Source organism: Culex quinquefasciatus, chromosome 2, assembly GCF_015732765.1.
Source record: "Culex quinquefasciatus strain JHB chromosome 2, VPISU_Cqui_1.0_pri_paternal, whole genome shotgun sequence".
NCBI lineage: Eukaryota > Metazoa > Arthropoda > Insecta > Diptera > Culicidae > Culex > Culex quinquefasciatus.
In genome coordinates this window covers 190,870,142-190,890,818 of record NC_051862.1, presented here as the reverse complement: position 1 = coordinate 190,890,818, position 20,677 = coordinate 190,870,142, and positions in this window count along the sequence as shown.

Genomic DNA, 20,677 nt, shown 5'->3' with positions numbered 1-20,677 from the left:
TTTTGTTTTTGTTTTTGTTTTTGTTTTTGTTCCTAAATAAATATCTTGATACTTTTTTATAAGATTTAAAATCCAATAAGTATACAAAAAACCACGCTAAAAAAACTTTGAAAAGTACGCAAAACATTAATTTAGTAACTCAACTAAGAAACTGATAACGATAGTGTCAGTTTGGATCGAAGCCATTCTAAGAAAAGTGCATCATTTTCAGCCTGAATAACATCGCCAGGGGTTTTCCCCTGCCAAATCATCTGGAAAACCGTTCATCATATTCGAGGGGCTTTGAGAATCATGCCCCCACCAGGTACACAGTATCAATACTTAATGAACTTCCCGAAGGTTTCCCACCACCCAAGACCAACCCAAAATTGGCTCGGGGTGTGTGTTTTGCTCGTATGTCTGCGCATTTATCCTACACATAAATAAAGTATTAAAGTAATAACCGGTTCCGGGAAAATGGGAAATTTCCCGATAGCACAAAGTAACCTGGTTTTGATTCTTAGGGGGTAGGGAGAAAGGTTTTGGGAAAACGAATAAGAGCTTTCCAAACTAATCTCAGAGGATAATGGGATTGATAAGGGAGCGGCGGACTAACTAGTGCTGCCAGTGGGTAACAGGTTTTGCGTAGATTATTCTGATATGAAATTTATGACGATGCTTCTTTAACAGTCAAGACCCGAAGAAAAAAATTTCCCTGTACAACCCGAAGCCTGCAAAATGCGTTACAGTAAATTTTCGCAGGCTTGGGAAATATGCAAAATAGCACCAAACTTCAATGTTTTATAGTGTTTTGGAATCGTCAGAATGTCTACTTTAAGGAAAAAATATGCAAATTAGTGGATTTTTGGGCGGGGCTCGGGGGAGGGGGTGAACGAAAAAATATCCGAGCAAAATGCGTTACAGTAAATTTGTAAAATTTATATCTTATGCAAAACATGACCAAAACTCAAAGTTTTATAGTGCTTTGGAAAAGTCTTCACATGAACTTTATGTTAAAAATATAAAAAGACTACGTTTTCCATAAAGTTTTACTAAAAAAGTTAAGTAAACATTTATTGTTCTATATACTAATATCAGTAAGAGAATAAAAACATGACTTTTCATTAGAAACATAATCATGCGACACATCTAACTTCTCCAAATTTCATGAATAGTCATTCTGCAACAAAATTGAACCGATTCAGCTGAACCGGTTCACCCAACCGGTTCAATAGTTGTACCGGTTGAACATTTCTGGCACAAAATGTATCATGCGACATGTCTAACTCTTTCAAATTGCCTGAAAAGTCATTCTGTAGCAAAATTGAACCGATTCAGCTGAACCGGTTCATCCAACCGGTTCGATAGTTGTACCGGTTGAACATTTCTGGCACAAAATGTAGCATGCGACATATCTAACTCTTTCAAATTGCCTGAAAAGTCATTCTGTAGCAAAATTGAACCGATTCAGCTGAACCGGTTCATCCAACCGGTTCGATAGTTGTACCGGTTGAACATTTCTGGCACAAAATGTAGCATGCGACATATCTAACTCTTTCAAATTGCCTGAAAAGTCATTATGTAGCAACATTGAACCGATTCAGCTGAACCGGTTCACCCAACCGGTTCGATAGTTGTACCGGTTGAACATTTCTGGCACAAAATGTAGCATGTGACATGTCTAACTCTTTCAAATTGCCTGAAAAGTCATTTTGTAACCAAATTGAACCGATTCAGTTGAACCGGTTCATCCAACCGGTTCAATAGTTGTACCGGTTGAACATTTCTGGCACAAAATGTAGAATGCGACATATCTAACTCTTTCAAATTGCCTGAAAAGTCATTTTGTAACATAATTGAACCGATTTAGCTGAACCGGTTCATCCAACCGGTTCAACAGTTGTACCGGTTGAACATTTCTGGCACAAATTGTAGCATGCGACATATCTAACTCTTTCAAATTGCCTGAAAAGTCATTCTGTAACAAAATTGAACCAATTCAGCTGAACCGGTTCATCCAGCCGGTTCGATAGTTGTACCGGTTGAACATTTCTGGCACAACAAGTATCATGCGACGTATCTAACTCTTTCAAATTACCTTAAAAGTCATTCTGTAACAAAATTGAACCGATTCGGCTGAACCGGTTCATCTTACCGGTTGAAAAGTCATGCTTCCTTAAATTCTTTAATTTTTTTAAATTCTTTATATTCTCTAAATTCTTAAAATTCTTAAAATTCTTAAAATTCTTAAAATTCTTAAAATTCTTAAAATTCTTAAAATTCTTAAAATTCTTAAAATTCTTAAAATTCTTAAAATTCTTAAAATTCTTAAAATTCTTAAAATTCTTAAAATTCTTAAAATTCTTAAAATTCTTAAAATTCTTAAAATTCTTAAAATTCTTAAAATTCTTAAAATTCTTAAAATTCTTAAAATTCTTAAAATTCTTAAAATTCTTAAAATTCTTAAAATTCTTAAAATTCTTAAAATTCTTAAAATTCTTAAAATTCTTAAAATTCTTAAAATTCTTAAAATTCTTAAAATTCTTAAAATTCTTAAAATTCTTAAAATTCTTAAAATTCTTAAAATTCTTAAAATTCTTAAAATTCTTAAAATTCTTATAATTCTTAAAATTCGTAAAATTCTTAAAATTCTTAACATTCTTAAAATTCTTAAAATTCTTAAAATTCTTAAAATTCTTAAAATTTTTAAAATTCTTAAAATTCTTAAAATTCTTAAAATTCTTAAAATTCTTAAAATTCTTAAAATTCTTAAAATTCTTAAAATTCTTAAAATTCTTAAAATTCTTAAAATTCTTAAAATTCTTAAAATTCTTAAAATTCTTAAAATTCTTAAAATTCTTAAAATTCTTAAAATTCTTAAAATTCTTAAAATTCTTAAAATTCTTAAAATTCTTAAAATTCTTAAAATTCTTAAAATTCTTAAAATTCTTAAAATTCTTAAAATTCTTAAAATTCTTAAAATTCTTAAAATTCGTAAAATTCTTAAAATTCCTAAAATTCTTAAAATTCTTAAAATTCTTAAAATTCTTAAAATTCTTAAAATTCTTAAAATTCTTAAAATTCTTAAAATTCTTAAAATTCTTAAAATTCTTAAAATTCTTAAAATTCTTTAAATTCTTTAAATTCTTTAAATTCTTTAAATTCTTTAAATTCTTTAAATTCTTTAAATTCTTTAAATTCTTTAAATTCTTTAAATTCTTTAAATTCTTTAAATTCTTTAAATTCTTAAAATTCTTAAAATTCTTAAAATTCTTAAAATTCTTTAAATTCTTTAAATTCTTTAAATTCTTTAAATTCTTTAAATTCTTTAAATTCTTTATATTCTTTGAATTCTTTAAATTCTTTAAATTCTTTAAATTCCTTCAATTCTTTAAATTCTTTAAATTCTTTCAATTCTTTAAATTCTTTAAATTCTTTAAATTCTTTAAATTCTTTAAATTCTTTAAATTCTTTAAATTCTTTAAATTCTTTAAATTCTTTAAATTCTTTAAATTCTTTAAATTCTTTAAATTCTTTAAATTCTTTAAATTCTTTAAATTCTTTAAAGCATGAGCATGAGCATGAGAGATCACCCATGGTTGCCCCTCCGTTGCTGAACAGAACCGTAATATCCTTTCAGCCCTACTGATCATAGGCTTCGACGATCAAATGGTGTTTCCCTTATCAACAGCATGTATGAATGCGCCGAAAAGATAAAACACCATGATTGCTAAAGCTAGATCAATTGCGAATAGGTAACAGTCATTGGCCACCAACGGCGCCCGCCATGTCAGTTTGTAGACCTCGATTTTAAGGGACGGGAATGTTAGTTAGCGCAGGTTGCTACTAGGGCAGCTGATTTACTCTGTGCTTACACCCCACGAGCGCCAGGAACCTGAACACTTGTTAGTAGGATAGGGTGTTTGGTCAGGATTCATCATAGAAGATGATGATGCGACCCAAAATCAAAGTGTTTTTGAAAGGTATAAGGTATTATTCTCAAGGCAAGCAATCGGATGCTGCGGATGAGACATTTCCCGTTTATCTGTTGTTAAATTTTGAATGAAGTTGTTTTATCTTAGACAGCCGGCTGTGGAAAGATAAAACCAAAACGATATGTAATTAAAGGGTAAAATATTAACCTCAGTATGTTAATTTGGAGCGGTTTACATACTTGATTATTAAATTAAACGTATGACGTACGATCGGGATAGTCTGCGACGCTATAGAAATAGCGTGAATAATCACGTTGAGATAATACTTATCACCTTGCCTTACGAGCTGCGATGCTAAGGAAAAGTCTAGTCACGTGTACTTTAAATTCTTTAAATTCTTTAAATTCTTTAAATTCTTTAAATTCTTTAAATTCTTTAAATTCTTTAAATTCTTTAAATTCTTTAAATTCTTTAAATTCTTTAAATTCTTTAAATTCTTTAAATTCTTTAAATTCTTTAAATTCTTTAAATTCTTTAAATTCTTTAAATTCTTTAAATTTTTTAAATTCTTCAAATTCTTTAAATTCTTTAAATTCTTTAAATTCTTTAAATTCTTTAAATTCTTTAAATTCTTTAAATTCTTTAAATTCTTTAAATTCTTTAAATTCTTTAAATTCTTTAAATTCTTTAAATTCTTTAAATTCTTTAAATTCTTTAAATTCTTTAAATTCTTTAAATTCTTTAAATTCTTTAAATTCTTTAAATTCTTTAAATTCTTTAAATTCTGTAAATTCTTTGAATTCTTGATTTTTTTTTTAATTCTTTAAATTAGATTAGATGAACCGGTTCAGCTGAATCGGTTCAATTATGTTACAAAATGACTTTTCAGGCAATTTGAAAGAGTTAGATATGTCACATAATACATTTTGTGCCAGAAATGTTCAACCGGTACAACTATTGAACCGGTTGGGTGAGTCTGCCTGTGTGGATCAATTGGACCGCGCACTGGACTCACAATCCAGAGGTCACCGGTTCGAATCCCGGGGCGGACGCAAAAAATTCTAAGTGTAAATATAGGTATTCGGTGCCCTCTCCCCGTGCCCATACCTTCACACTTAGGAGACCCGGGAGGCGGAGTCTTGTCGCAAAAAGAACGATACACACCTGTGGATCCGTTGACGAAACTGCAAGGTTTAAGAGGGCCACATTATAAGGTGTTACGTCGATTCCGTTTTTTTTCCGGGTGAACCGGTTAAACTGAATCGGTTCAATTTTGTTACAGAATGACTTTTCAGGCAATTTGAAAGAGTTAGATATGTCACATAATACATTTTGTGCCAGAAATGTTCAACCGGTACAACTATTGAACCGGTTGGGTGAACCGGTTCAGTTGAATCGGTTCAATTTTGTTACAGAATGACTTTTCAGGCAATTTGAAAGAGTTAGACATGTCGCATGCTACATTTTGTGCCAGAAATGTTCAACCGGTACAACTATCGAACCGGTTGGATGAACCGGTTCAGCTGAATCGGTTAAATTTTGCTACATAATGACTTTTCAGGCAATTTGAAAGAGTTAGATATGTCGCATGCTACATTTTGTGCCAGAAATGTTCAACCGGTACAACTATTGAACCGGTTGGATGAACCGGTTCAGCTGAATCGGTTCAATTTTGCTACAGAATGACTTTTCAGGCAATTTGAAAGAGTTAGATATGTCGCATGCTACATTTTGTGCCAGAAATGTTCAACCGGTACAACTATCGAACCGGTTGGATGAACCGGTTCAGCTGAATCGGTTCAATTTTGCTACAGAATGACTTTTCAGGCAATTTGAAAGAGTTAGACATGTCGCATGATACATTTTGTGCCAGAAATGTTCAACCGGTACAACTATTGAACCGGTTGGGTGAACCGGTTCAGCTGAATCGGTTCAATTTTGTTGCAGAATGACTATTCATGAAATTTGGAGAAGCTGGATATGTCGCATGATTATGTTTCTAATGAAAAGTCATGTTTTTATTCGCTTACTGATATTAGTATATAGAACAATAAATGTTTACTTAACTTTTTTAGTAAAACTTTATGGAAAACGTAGTCTTTTTATATTTTTAACATAAAGTTCATGTGAAGACTTTTCCAAAGCACTATAAAACTTTGAGTTTTGGTCATGTTTTGCATAAGATATAAATTTTACAAATTTACTGTAACGCATTTTGCTCGGATATTTTTTCGTTCACCCCCTCCCCCCCGAGCCCCGCCCAAAAATCCACTAATTTGCATATTTTTTCCTTAAAGTAGACATTCTGACGATTCCAAAACACTATAAAACATTGAAGTTTGGTGCTATTTTGCATATTTCCCAAGCCTGCGAAAATTTACTGTAACGCATTTTGCAGGCCTCGGGTTTTGACTGTTAATAACATACCTGGCTAAATAAAAAGGGATCTAGCAGAAAGTTTGAGTAAAGATGACATTTTGCTCAAAAATAATAATCTAATTCGAAATACATAAAACTTATTAAAAATCACCGAGATTCATCGAAACACGTGAACCCACAAGAAATTTCTGGATTTTGGTAGAAACCACCCTTCCTCCACCCGTCAACGAATCATTTTTTGCCAGGCACGTTTTCCAGATGGTCACATTTTCCGCCAAAAATCGGCTCGAATGTCACGTTCCTTTCATCCTTGAAAACTGGCTAAGCTCATGCTTCTCTCCGACGCCTCCCCCCCATTCAACGTGGATGTCGATGGCCTATTGGGAATCACTTTGGTTCAATTTGGGGAGGGCCCTCCCCTTGATCCTGGCCTCTTGCGTGTCAGTACTGCCAAATGTGGGCGGCTGGTTGGGCCTGTGTGTGGACTGAGAGCGTAATCTTTCTAATGTTTGGATGCGGCAAATCCCGGCCAAAGCTGCAGAAATTGAAACGTTAGCCGTCTCTCTTGATATTCGACGACTGTTGTGAATGTGATGCGACTGAGTGATGTTTGCATCAGGTCAATTTGGGAAAATTGCAACGCTTATTCCATTAATTCGTGGATGGACTAGGGGATCAAAGAGCAAAAAGTTGATCGAAATAGCAACACCGGGTTTGGATTCCTTTTTGGATAAGAGTAGATTGGTCACGTGTCGTCCACAGAATCCATTTGCTTAATGTATTACTCAGAATCGAAATCAATTGTGAAATTGACTAGTTGACATGGTGACGGTGACAAATCTAACCAAACATATCGATTAGCCTTATCAACACACGTCTATAAAACAAACAAATAAATGAATTGCATTGTAGATTGCAACCCAAGGTATCAATAAGTGAGTGAATAAATAAGAAGGTGAGGTAGAAAGAGAGGATTTTTATTATTTTAAACGTTTGAGTCAAGGATTTTAACAAAAATTTTGGAATTTTGTAACTTTTGACCAAAATATGGTAAAGTTTTCAAAACCTCGCTCCACAAGCTGAATATTGTTCCTTGAGCTATTTTAGGACTCTGAGCCAAATATCAGCAAAATCAGTCAACAATCTCCCATTTGTGAAAATCCCATTTTTTACTGTTTGACCATAAGTCTACGCCTTGCGCTATTTACTTTCAAATAATCCCAAAAGTGAGATTTCAATTGGAAATTTAATGCTCAACAACTTTGTGAAATATACCAAAGCTGTTAACTAGATCCTTAAAAGTTATTATTGTTGGATCGGATCTGTAGAATTTTGGGCCGGGGGGGGGGGGGGGAGTTTACATAAATTTTGAAAGAAAAAAAATTCAACGGCTAAAACCAACCAAATAATGTTGAATTTCAAAGCTTCCTCTTAAAAAATATTTCTTTAATAATATGGTCAGTTTCAAAGTTAATTATTTGCAATTTGGGTGTCAAACGATTCGAAATTTTGCAAGCATGTTTTTGAGTTTTTTAATTAAATACTCAAATTTTCATAAAATACCGTATTTTCTCGAAAAAAACAAAAAAAAATCATTCACAAAATAGGTATCGAACGATTCGAAATTCTGCATGTATTTTAACTGTATTAGAGATTTTAAATGAAATACTAAATTTTTCACGAAATACCGTTTATTCTCGAAAATACTCAAATTTTTGTAATTCGCAATGTAAGTATCAAACGAAGCGAAATTTTGCCTGCTTATTCATTCAAAAAGCTCTAGAAAATTAAAATATATGCAGAACTTTGAATCATTTGATTAACATATTGCGAATTATAAAAATTTGAATATTTTCGAGAAAATACGGTATTTTGTAAAACACTTTTTTTCTAAAATATTTAAATTAAATTTAAAATTTCGAATCGTTTGATAACCATATTGCGAATTATAAGGATTTGAGTATTTTCGAGAAAATACGGTATTTTGTAAAAAATAGTATTTAATTCAAAAATCTCTAAAACATTTAAAAAAAACATTGCGAATTATAAAGATTTGAGTATTTTCGAGAAAATAGGTATTTTGTAAAAAAAAGTATTTCATTCAAAAAACAATAAAACAGTTCAAATACATGCAAAATTTTGAATCATTTGATATCCATACTCCGAATAAAAAAAAAGGTACGAGAAAATATGTTATTTTATGAAAATTTCCATTAAAACAGTTAAATAAAGTAAATCTTTCCTTGTTCCAGAGGGGAACACCCTTGAAGAGTATCGAGGCCGGCATTTACAAAGCGGATTCAGTGAAAGTTTATTAAGCAACTTAATGTTAACATGTTAAGGCTTATGTTAACATTCCTTAGGTTGTCTTCCTATGGTGTCTTGATAAGGTCCAGTTTGTGACGATACACTACCTTCCCTTTACTAAGCAATCGAATCCGGAAGGGAAAAGATCACCAGATGTGTTGGTCCGAGCCAGAATTTGAACCCCGATCTACCGCTTGGGAGGCGGAAGCGTTACCACTGGGCAACGTGGCTCGGTCAAAAAAAGAAAACAGTTAAAATACATGAATCAATAGATACCCATATTGGGAATTATAAAAATTTGAGTATTTTCGAGAAATTACGTTATTTTATTCAACTTTGAGTATTTCATTCAAAAACCTTTAAAACAGTTAAAATACATGCAAAATTTCGAATCGTTTGATACCTATATAATATGGGCCATATTACAAATTATAAAAAATGAGTACTTTAAAAATTCTGTATTTTGTGATTTTTTTTAATAGTTTTACTTTGAAACTTACCATATTATCAAAAAAATATTCACTTTGAGGATGTTTTAAAATTTAACATAATTTGATTGTTTTAGTCAATTTTAAAAATATAATAAATATAAGTGATCGTCCATCGTCTATAAAATAATCGTCGACAGAATATCGGAATGACGATAACGATAGAATTATCGTTATCGAACCTCGATAATTTAATTTTTAACAACCATGATTTAAAGTATTTTTTGAAAACGATAACCTTATCACATGATTTTTTTTTAAATCGGTGGTCAATTATTACGTCAACCAAATAAGTTCTATTCTCTAGAGAATATTTCTGTTTTATTCTTCAATGTCCTTATCTTATCTTCAATTATCTACAAAAAATCAAATAAAATCTTCTGGGGCCTTTTTTTCCTCAAAATATTTCATTCCAAAACTTTTAAAAACTTTTTATTATTAATGCATGAATTTGCTTAAAACTATAGCATTTTTTGTCGTTCTTTAAATTACAAATATTTGTAGTTAAATTTTATTTATATTCTAAATAAAATAGAGCACACTGTTCAACAATATGCAGCACTGTTTCAAATATCCTTTCATCATTGCAATCAGATCCCCCCAATTAACAGAAACAAGATCACAAGGTGGCAGCAAACTTTCTTCACCTCTCAAGTCCAGTTTAAAATTCTTCCTCCCAGCAAAAAAAAAGCTTGACTTTCCCCACCCCACTGCGAGGCAGAGGCCTGTTTTCGCAACTTGCAGCCCACCCTGCCAGCCAGGATGATCAAATTTCCGAAAAAGGTGTTGATTAAATTAATTTCGTCATTACGGACCCAGACAACTTTCGCCCTCCTCTCCCTCTCTCACTTTGTCATCTTGGCCCGTAATTTGATCGACACATACTTTCTCTTTCTTCATCTTTTTTTTGCTTCTTCTTCTTGTTTTGTTTTGAACTGTGTTTGCTGGCCATATTTTGCCACCCATTTTTTTTTTTTATTTGCCTCAAATGTTAGCCTGTTTGTTTCGAACGGACCAACGACAAACTTTGCTTTTTCATTTTTATTTTATTCACTCTTGGAATGAACTTTGACACAGGGGGACTGGGAGGGGGTGAGGGTGTGCTGGTTACTTGCCAATGTTGATTGAATGAAAGATCTGTTCGATCACTCTCCCGATGAAGGATGGCTTTTATTTGTTTTACTGATGTTTCCGGCGAACCATTGTGACACTTGGGACCGGAGATGAGACAGATTGGAAATCGAGTTTGATGATAATGAAGGTTATCGGCAATGATACTGAGCTCTCGGGGAGAAAAAGTTAAGGAATGAAGAGGATAAAATTGATTTTTCTTTCTGTTTGCAAAACGACGACAAAATTGTTCTTTCACTTAATCCTTGAAAATTAAACGCTTTCACATCGGAAATGACGCCGGGCAAAGTTTTAATCATGCAATTTTGATGAAACCATATTTCACCTCTTTCCTCAAACATCCCAATCTCGCAAAGAAACTTCTATACACAAAATCCATCGTTAATCCACGTCTCATTTCGCGCAACCGGGCAAAAGTTTACCTTAGCTCTTGACTCACGTGTAACCCTTTTTTGGCCCTCCCTCCCCAAAGTTAATGTCAGAGAGCAAGTTCGTCAACATTTGAACGAGAAAAACGAGCTGAGAAAGTTGAACGTATAATTTTTCATAACTTAGCCCAACGTGCTGACACACCCACCACCTTCTTGTTTTTTTTTCATTCTTTTCGGAAAAAAGGGGGGGCTGATAAATTCCGAGGCAATAAATAGCACACGCGAGCGATAATATATATAAATATTGTCAATATATATTCTTTTGAGAGCTTTTTCGTGTTTATTTTAAGTCCCCGGTTCGATGAAATGGCTGCGCACAGGATTTTTTTGGTTCAACGAGTTCTCCGATGCCGGAATCGGTGAACACATCGGAATTTCCTTCACAGTTTGGATGTTTTGCTTGGCTTTTTGGAGTTTTGTTTTTGTTGATAGCCGTTTTGCCAACTTTTGAGAAATAAGAAATACAAATCCTGTCCGAATTGCAAAATGATTTCGAAAAACAAAGCAAAACCGGAAAGAACAGAAATTATTCATTCGCTTGTATTTGTAGTAAAATTCCGAAAAATAAAACAAAAATGATCAAATCCATTTGAAAATTTCTGCAATCAGGATTAATTGCATGAGCAAGACCATGAACATGGTTGACTGCCACCCTAGTAACATTTTTAAACTTACAGGTTTTATCATGGTTCTGAAAACCCGCATGCGGCCTAAATAGGCTTTTATGGCCTACTTAGAACCTAAAATGTTACTAGGGCAATGAGCTGCTACTCCGTTATTGACAGATCAGCTGAAGTTAAACAATGAATCAAAAATGATCAGGCACACGGCTTTTCGCTATCCCGAGCAGACGGAAATAAGTTGAGAATAACATTTTTTGATATTTGAAAATACTAGGCCAATAACATTGTGTGTTATTTATAACAAGATTTGTTATTCTTAGTTGTGATTTTTTTTTGTTTTTGAATTGTTATTGTAATAACAAACTTATAACATTTTTAGTTATTCTTCGAGCAAATCTTTGTTATTATTTTTTGTTATTTTAACAATCATTCCAATAACAGATGGCGGTATTCTTTCATAACAAAAAATGTTATTCCAAAGTTGTTTTTGTTTTCAGTCAATATCAGATCAATCACAAATTTTCGGGTGGGCACCTATGCTTATGCTTATGCTTAATATCAGATCAATCACAAATTTTGTTATGGTAACATAAACTGTTATTCAACTCTTATGCAAAAATGGATTTTATAAGAAGAATCCATAACACATTTTGTTATTTTAACAGTATTTTTTATTCAAATGGCATGAATTTTGTTGTTACCGTTGCCCGCGATATACCTGTTGAGTGTTGACACCGCATGAGATCGTTGAATCCTCAGCATCTCCTTCAAGCATAATGGGATTGTTATTTTTGGGTTAGTAGGATAAGTTGGGTCTCGTGGCGCAGGGGTAGCGGCTTCGGCTGCCGATCCCGATGATGCTATGAGACGCGGGTTCGATTCCCGCCTTATCCACTGAGCTTCTATCGGATGGTGAAGTAAAACGTCGGTCCCGGTTTCTCCTGTCTCGTCAGAGGCGCTGGAGCAGAAATCCCACGTTAGAGGAAGGCCATGTCCCGGGGGGCGTAGTGCCAATAGTTTTGGTTTTTTTTTTTTAGGATAAGTTATAAGTTTTCGATGCCTTTTGAGCTACGATGCTATGGGGAGAATTTGCATAATGGACCCGTCAGCGAGCCTTCCGAGTAACGATGCTATGGGAAAGTCTTTCTGGTTAACACTGACAGTTATAAATGAAAATTTTGCGCATTTATTAACTCGATGATCCAAAAATGTGAGCGTGTCTTTCGATAAACGATTCGATAGAAATGACATTTTCACCGTGAACATTTTACACATTGTTCGATAAATTAGTTCACAATTCACCCGACGCCGTGCCTTCTAATCAACAACATATAGGAATGGCTTTTAGAATCACGAAATAACTATCGTAATTTTAATCAAAGCACGGAAAAACAGCAGTTACTTTGAAAAGTGACGCTCGAAACTCGAATAATCCTGCTAGGCAAACGCACTGCCCCACCGTCTACAATCGACTCAGGCCTAATTTTCAGATTTTTTTATTAATAATTTTTTTTTTATTTTTTTTTTTCTCATTTTGTTTTTTTTTGCCTTCCTCACTGAGGTAAGGCTATAATCCTGCTCTAAAAATGAACTTTTTATTAAAAGCTCCCAGACCCACCTTCATGTATACATATCTACTCAGAATCGAAAACTGAACAAATGTCTGTGTGTGTGTATGTGTGTGTGTATGTGTGTGTGTATGTGTGTGTGTATGTGTGTGTGTATGTGTGTGTGTATGTATGTATGTGACCAAAATTCTCACTGAGTTTTCTCAGCACTGGCTGAACCGATTTTGATCGAACCAGTTGCATTCGACTTGGTTTAGGGTCCCATACATCGCTATTGAATTGTTTGAAGTTTCGATAAGTAGTTCAAAAGTTATGTATAAAAATGTGTTTTCACAAATACCCGGATCTCAATTATATGCATGTAAACGATGTCCGGATCCATCATCCGACCTATCGTTGGTTAGATAATTGAAAGGCCTTTCCAATGAGTCCAAGACATTGAAGATCTGGCAACCCTGTCTCGAGTTATGACCACTTAAGTGATATTTATGTACTTTTTTGAGGCCGGATCTCACTTAAATGTATGTTAACTATGTTCGAATCCATCATCCGACCCATCGTTGGTTAGGTAATTGAAAGGCCTTTCCAATGAGTGCAAAACATTGAAGATCTGGCAACCCTGTCTCGAGTTATGACCACTTAAGTGATATTTATGTACTTTTTTGAAGCCGGATCTCACTTAAATGTATGTAAACTATGTCCGGATCCATCATCCAACCCATCGTTGATTAGGTAATTGAAAGGCCTTTCCAATAAGTCTACGACATTGAAGATCTGGCAACCCTGTCTCGAGTTATGACCACTTAAGTGATATTTATGTACTTTTTTGAAGCCGGATCTCACTTAAATGTATGTAAACTATGTCCGGATCCATCATCCAACCCATCGTTGGTTAGGTAATTGAACGGCCTTTCCAATAAGTCCAAAACATTGAAGATCTGGCAACCCTGTCTCGAGTTATGACCACTTAAGTGATATTTATGTACTTTTTTGAAGCCGGATCTCACTTAAATGTATGTAAACTATGTCCGGATCCATCATCCAACCCATCGTTGATTAGGTAATTGAAAGGCTTTTCCAATGAGTTTACGACATTGAAGATCTGGCAACCCTGTCTCGAGTTATGACCACTTAAGTGATATTTATGTACTTTTTTGAAGCCGGATCTCACTTAAATGTATGTAAACTATGCCTGGATCCATCATCCGACCCATCGTTGGTTAGGTAATTGAACAGCCTTTCCAATGAGTTCAAGACATTGAAGATCTGGCAACCCTGTCTCGAGTTATGACCACTTAAGTGATATTTATGTACTTTTTTGAAGCCGGATCTCACTTAAATGTATGTAAACTATGTCCGGATCCATCATCCGACCCATCGTTGGTTAGGTAATTGAACGGCCTTTCCAATGAGTGCAAAACATTGAAGATCTGGCAACCCTGTCTCGAGTTATGACCACTTAAGTGATATTTATGTACTTTTTTGAAGCCGGATCTCACTTAAATGTATGTAAACTATGTTCGGATCCATCATCCAACCCATCGTTGATTAGGTAATTGAAAGGCTTTTCCAATGAGTCTACGACATTGAAGATCTGGCAACCCTGTCTCGAGTTATGACCACTTAAGTGATATTTATGTACTTTTTTGAAGCCGGATCTCACTTAAATGTATGTAAACTATGTCCGGATCCATCATCCAACCCATCGTTGGTTAGGTAATTGAACGGCCTTTCCAATAAGTCCAAAACATTGAAGATCTGGCAACCCTGTCTCGAGTTATGACCACTTAAGTGATATTTATGTACTTTTTTTAAGCCGGATCTCATTTAAATGTATGTAAACTATGTCTGGATCCATCATCCGACCCATCGTTGATTAGGTAATTGAAAGGCCTTTCCAATGAGTTCAAGACATTGAAGATCTGGCAACCCTGTCTCGAGTTATGACCACTTAAGTGATATTTATGTACTTTTTTGAAGCCGGATCTCACTTAAATGTATGTAAACTATGCCTGGATCCATCATCCGACCCATCGATGGTTAGGTAATTGAACGGCCTTTCCAATGAGTTCAAGACATTGAAGATCTGGCAACCCTGTCTCGAGTTATGACCACTTAAGTGATATTTATGTACTTTTTTGAAGCCGGATCTCACTTAAATGTATGTAAACTATGTCCGGATCCATCATCCGACCCATCCTTGGTTAGGTAATTGAACGGCCTTTCCAATAAGTCCAAAACATTGAAGATCTGGCAACCCTGTCTCGGGTTATGACCACTTAAGTGATATTTATGTACTTTTTTTAAGCCGGATCTCATTTAAATGTATGTAAACTATGTCTGGATCCATCATCCGACCCATCGTTGGTTAGGTAATTGAAAGGCCTTTCCAATGAGTTCAAGACATTGAAGATCTGGCAACCCTGTCTCGAGTTATGACCACTTAAGTGATATTTATGTACTTTTTTGAAGCCGGATCTCACTTAAATGTATGTAAACTATGTCCGGATCCATCATCCGACCCATCGTTGGTTAGGTAATTGAAAGGCCTTTCCAATGAGTCCAAAACATTGAAGATCTGGCAACCCTGTCTCGAGTTATGTCCACATTAGTTATCATTATTTATTGGATCTAAAAAAATGATGAAACCACTTAATACCCATTTTTGGTAAAAAGTGAGGAAGGCATCAACCACATAGGTGGATTAATTTAGTTTTTGTATTTTTTTTAATTTTTTTGCGTTTCCTTGACATGACCTATAAAAGTCTTATTTTCTTTAGGTCATTCGGGTGACCTACAGTGGTCCAAAAACTGCCATTTTCGTAAAATTTCGCCTTTTGAACCGATTTTTGCTGTCTTTCTAGCCTTACATTTGAAAAAGTCGTATGAACCATGTCTGGACCAAAAAGCCCTGAAAGTATTGTTTGACGAATTCTTCGGAAAATTTACCTTACATTTGAAAAAAATGATGTCTCGTCCCGTACGATCCTGACACATGATTTTTAGAATATACCAACATTTCCGTAAATAACGATGCAACATTTTGATAATTATATTATTGTTTCATGAATTGGTCATAAATTGAATACACTTGCACCATGAAAGTGAATAGTTTTCTTCCTGGTTCCCGTTGGCATGAACGCTGTTCACGTTGACGCGAACTCATTTTTTTGAGTGTATAAAAAAATGGTTCGAAAATTAAGGCGATACATTTTTGAGTTAATTATTTAAATCAAATGTTTTTTCATTGTCAGAATTCAAAGAAAAAAACTTTTGTTTTCAATTTAAATATATTTTTAAAAATTTATAATTTATTAATTAAGAAATTCGTTAAATTAGTTAAAGAATAATTTTCTAATAAATCAGTCGATTTCGATCAATTTGTTTTGTATTTTGTTATTTGGCTCAAACCGTGTTAGTGATTTTTTACGATTTCGCAGACGGCGTGAATTTCAATGCATAAAAATAACAAAAAAAATAATATTTTATCTAAAATCACGTCTAAAATCCATCAAACGTAAATTTTATTAGCAATGAAGCGTGATATCAACATTTGAAGAAAGGAAAACATACATTTAAACAAAATTGCTACATGGTCTTAACTTTAAAACTATTAATTTTATTAGATTTTCCTCGAAAACTTGATGAATTTAATCATTTTTTAAAATTCAAGCAAAATCAAATTTAATATTATTTTGTTTTGATAGCAGGATTATAAAGAAATAAAGAGAATTTAAATTGGAATATGAAGAGGTATAATTTTGTATCCGTAAATAAAATCATTTAAAAATAATAAATATTTCCGGTACAAATAAAATAAAAATATTTTTGTAGAAATTTAAAGCAGATTTAAAATTATATTAAAATAAAGCATTCATAGTACTTTTTGTCACCGTAAATATTAAAGTTTTTCAACATTTTGACGTTCCATGATTTTTTTGCGAAATTTTGGTGTTCAGGAAATATGATTCCCGTGAAAATTGACATTTTTGAGAGTGAAAAATCAGTAAGAAGCCATTTTTATCATTGGTTCACCCATACAAGTCTCCATTCAGCTGCAGCTGTCCATACAGAAATGGAAAATAAATAATCGATAATCTGTAACTATTGAAGAATTTACTTAACAAAAATTGTAAGTATTGATGAGGACAGAGGAGAAAAAATAGCTTTATGTAAATTTTAATTTGCAATTGAAAAGAACTTTACAGATTTTTTAATGCAACATCTCGTTTTCAAGATAAAGCCACCGAATGTTTGTTTTCGGTAAAATATTGAAGTTTTTTGATTTCTAAAAATAGTGACCATGGATGACCTTCTGTGTTTTTTTAAAGTTCCGAAAATTTGATCACAATTTTTTGGAAATTTGTTGTTTAAAGAACTATTGTTTAATTAATCATTTGACGGTCAATTTCATGAGAAACTCAACATTGAGACGTTATTTTGTAAATCACCGAAACAACCTTTCAAAGAATAACATAACGAAAGTTAGTGTTTCTGACTGCTACCAATATCTTGGAAACTTTTGGTCCAAATTCATCCCCTTAAAACCCATTTTTTATATTTTTTGGTTTATGATTCCGAAATTGATTTCAAAATTAATTACGAAAATTGGAGAATCGTTCTGTTTTTGTTTTTTTACAAAATGTAATTTTTTTTCTTCTTTTTTCAATTAATATTTATAATTATTTTTTTTGTTTGGATGTTCTGGATAATATTTAAATAAGGCATAAAATCCAGGTTAAATTTGTCACCCGATTTGATGGAGTATTTTTTTCAGATTTAAAAAAAAAGTTTTTTTACTCATTGTTCGTGTTACAAACTAACATAACCTGCTCTTAAAAAATGTTTAAACTATTTCCAAAATTAATGTTTATATTTTTTCGCTCATTCCACCTATGCTCTCTTATTTAATGAATTGAATTGTGCGTGCATTGAGGGGCTTGTGGAAGTGAATATCGAAATACGTTTCTTTTTACAAGTGCATGTGCTGGCAGCATTACCGTTGGACCAAAGGTGGAACTCGCAACTTGAGAGGACGTGATGGATGGAAGCGTTTAGGTGTGCGTGTTGAGGGTATCGTGCATGTGTGGTGAGTTGTGAGAGGGTAGTCAGTGTTGCCAAGTAAAAACTTAAGTCGGTTTTGAGTGAGAGAGATGCATGAGTATTTAAAGTGAAGTGAGAAGACGAGCGGAAGGGCGCTCGCAGTGTGCTGTTTGAAAGAGAAAGCAGAGCGAATGTAACAAAGAGTTGCCACCGTCACCGCGAAGAGTACAGAAAAAGAAGACAAATGCTTACTGGATTGGGTTTGCCCAGTTGGCCGAACTCCGAAAAGCAGAATCGAAAATTCGAAGAATAATTTTATTGTAACATTGTGAACAATAACACCGACCAATTTAATTCCTGTGCATTCCCAATTCGAGGATAAGCATAACATCAAGTTTTGGCAGTTTTTTTTTGGTTTTGTTTTTTTTTGTGAAATTTTTAGTGAGTTTGCATGGAGGAAGGGAGTGTGGACGAGCGACGTTCGCTGCTGCGTTTGTGCGGTTTGAGTGGCCGGTGGAGGTGCAGACGACGGGCTGTACTTTCGGAATGTCAAGGCAGCCGTCGAGATCATTAAAGATGGCGAGTTCGTTCTTTGTTGAATGTATTTGTGATTTTGCATGACAGAGAGTATGCGTGAGTAAAACTGGCAGCTGTGGCAGCGACATTTTTTGTTAATAAGTGAGAAGTGAGAAATGCCATGAATCATTTTAAGAATATTGTGATTAATTATGATTGTAAGGAAGCATGAATGAGTACTATTTTTAACTTAAATTAAATATTAGTGCCACGTGAATAATATCAACGAAACAATTCAACTCTATCATTTGGATCGTGTATGGACGGAAGCATGAAAGGATTCAATTTTATTATTTTTTCATTGACCTATTTATTTTAATGTATCAATTTATTTTACCTTATTTATTCATTTCAATCTATCTATTTACTTTAATTTATCTTTGTATGCATCTTATATTTTACATATTTTCCCCCACTTTCCATCTTCTTTTTTTCTTTCCTTCTTTCAAGTCGCGTAAATAATAATATACCGGTCGTTAAACGAGAATGTCCAACTTGAGTTCATGCGTCATTTTTACGGATTCGTTCTCCTCTTACTCTGATCTTATTTTTCCGATAATTATAAATATAACGTAAAAGATAAAACTACCTATAACGACTTTGGCTTAAAAATGTACCATTCGTGATAGTGTCACTTTATTATTAACTGCTCGAAACGAAATTTTCAGTTACTATTGTTCGTAATTTTGTCGGTCTCGTAGATCACTACTTTCGGAACCTTTCATCATAAAATCCTGCAACACGATGAAATCATTGTAAACCTCACTTTAAAATTTTGATATAATTTAGTCGGAAACCACAAAAAAAAATACAATTTAATATATTGCTTAAATAGTAAAAGGAGGGAAAAGCCCTTCTCACAGCGTCGTTGCTCGGAAGGCACGCCGACGGGGGAATGAATGATAATTTGGCACCGCGTTCGAATTAAAACTATTTCTAAATCATTGATTGTTTGTCTTACAGCAGCCGGCTGCCTAAGACCTATAAATTTACAACTGATAAACAAATTACTTATGGTCGCATCACCTACCACGGTGAATCCTGACCTCATACCCATCTTACTAACCCCTCAAAACTCATGTGATACTTTGTCGGAGACGCAGTCGATTTGGCGGTCCCATCACTCAAGTATCGGACTAACATTCCCATCCACTTCCCCGTGTCTTACCACTGGTCGTGGCCGGCGTCGGTATTGATCAGCACGATAGGGACCTTTGAAAATTGCGAAGGGGTGATGATTGGTTCCTACTTTTCATCTGTGGTCCACGGAGCAATTTTTGGGGGTCCTGGTCAATAACGAAGTAGCAGCTACGGGTAGACACCAATGCTATGCTATGCTATGCTATGCATTCCACCTATGCTCTCTTATTTCCTTTTTCAAAACAAATAGTGTTGGTTCTGATACTCTCAAATTGTAACTTTTTGTTTTCACTACAAGCCATAAAGCGTATTAAATGTTCTAAAAAAAAATCATCGAAAAATTAATCAGGAGTGAATTCTTTTAGAACATTTCTTTTTATGGAATATTCAAAGTTATTTTCGAATCTTTAACAACCCAAAACCTCGCATACATTTCTATCGTAAGATCACCATATTTTGAATTTATAGTTCATATTTGCTTGCTAACAAAAGTTGCATTTTGTAACTTTTTATTCGTGCAAATAATGCTACTTCTGTGGATGAATTTGAACTAAATATTTGAAAACCAAAACTGTCATTTGCGGTGGAACCACTCTCGAAAGCAAATATCTTTTTTCGCACACAATTCTTTCTAGTTTTCGGGGGCAACTGGAAAATACTTTTGTTCAAACTGTTTCAGCCTCGTCGCCACCCGCTCGTTCCGGGATCCACACTCAGTCCGGGAAATCACTTGACAAAGCAGTAGGTCACAAAAAGCATAGCTTGCAAACTGATTTTCCTCCCACCCTTCCTCTTCATGGGGTGGGTGAGAAGGGGTTTAAAAAATAAATAAAATCTAGCAGAACTAGCAAACAAAAGCTGGCAGTAAAGGGTTGCGCCAGCAGAATCCTAAGATTAGCCCCTCTTGAAACGTTTGCTCTTTCGCTACCGTATAAAAGGCCTATTTCCGGAGCATCGGAAAATGAAAAATGGCCCAATTCGTTGTTGATGTTTACACACGACGGTCTCTTTTCTATGTTTTAAGAGAGGTTGGCGAAACTGGGACGAAAGATGGCGCTATAAAATTATCGTTATGAC